The following is a 1615-nucleotide window of genomic DNA, read 5'->3' as shown; positions in this document are numbered from 1 at the left end:
TGTTCTCTCTTTATATTAAAGGCTCACACGTTTAAATGTTCTCTCTTTATATTAAAGGTCCACATGTTTAAATGTTCTCTCTTTATATTAAAGGCTCACATGTTTAAATGTTCTCTCTTTATATTAAAGGTTCACATGTTTAAATGTTCTCTCTTTATATTAAAGGTCCACATGTTTATGTGCTCTCTTTATATTAAAGGTCCACATGTTTAAATGTTCTCTGTTTCTATTAAAGGTCCACATGTTTAAATGTTCTCTCTTTATATTAAAAGTCCACATGTTTATGTGCTCTCTTTATATTAAAGGTCCACATGTTTAAATGTTCTCTCTTTATATTAAAGGTCCACATGTTTAAATGTTCTCTGTTTATATTAAAGGCCCACATGTTTAAATGTTCTCTGTTTATATTAAAGGTCCACATGTTTAAATGTTCTCTGTTTATATTAAAGGTCCACATGTTTAAATGTTCTCTCTTTATATTAAAGGTCCACATGTTTAAATGTTCTCTGTTTATATTAAAGGTCCACATGTTTAAATGTTCTCTGTTTATATTAAAGGTCCACATGTTTTAATGTTCTCTGTTTCTATTAAAGGTCCACATGTTTAAATGTTCTCTCTTTATATTAAAGATTCACATGTTTAAATGTTCTCTCTTTATATTAAAGGTCCACATGTTTATGTGCTCTCTTTATATTAAAGGTTCACATGTTTAAATGTTCTCTCTTTATATTAAAGGTCCACATGTTTAAATGTTCTCTCTTTATATTAAAGGTCCACATGTTTAAATGTTCTCTCTTTATATTAAAGGTTCACATTTAATAAAGAGCGGTTTATTAATAGTCACTTCACCTGTACACTGTTACATAATGATCGTCCGTTGCTCCATTACATTGCTCTGTTGTTGTTTTCTGTCACTCCGTTGTCAGGTTACATTATGTTTCGTTGTGTTCAAACAAACCTGAGGGAGCTGCTGCTCACCTGTATAGCTGCTCACCTGTAACTGCTCACCTGTATAGCTGCCACTCACCTGTATTGCTGCCACCTGTATCGCTACTGTTCACCTGTATCGCTGCCATTCACCTGCTGTTCACCTGTATAGCTGTTCACCTGTATAGCTGTTCACCTGTAGCTGCTCACCTGTATAGCTGTTCACCTGTATAGCTGCTCACCTGTAACTGCTCACCTGTATAGCTGCCACTCACCTGTATAGCTGTTCACCTGTATAGCTGTTCACCTGTAGCTGCTCACATGTATAGCTGTTCACCTGTAGCTGCTCACCTGTAGCTGCTCACCTGTAGCTGCTCACCTGTACAGCTGTTCACCTGTAGCTGCTCACCTGTAGCTGCTCACCTGTATAGCTGCTCACCTGTAGCTGCTCACCTGTATAGCTGCTCACCTGTAGCTGCTCACCTGTATAGCTGCTCACCTGTAGCTGCTCACCTGTATAGCTGCTCACCTGTAGCTGCTCACCTGTATAGCTGCTCACCTGTAGCTGCTCACCTGTATAGCTGTTCACCTGTAGCTGCTCACCTGTAGCTGCTCACCTGTATAGCTGCTCACCTGTGGCTGCTCACCTGTATAGCTGTTCACCTGTAGCTGCTCACCTGTAGCTGCT

This window comes from Cebidichthys violaceus, unplaced genomic scaffold (assembly GCF_023349555.1).
Source record: "Cebidichthys violaceus isolate CVI_PGR_0920_01 unplaced genomic scaffold, fCebVio1.0.p SCAF_43, whole genome shotgun sequence".
In the NCBI taxonomy this organism is placed as follows: Eukaryota; Metazoa; Chordata; class Actinopteri; order Perciformes; family Stichaeidae; genus Cebidichthys; species Cebidichthys violaceus.
The sequence above is the reverse complement of the archived record's forward strand: the minus strand, read 5'-3'. Positions refer to the sequence as shown.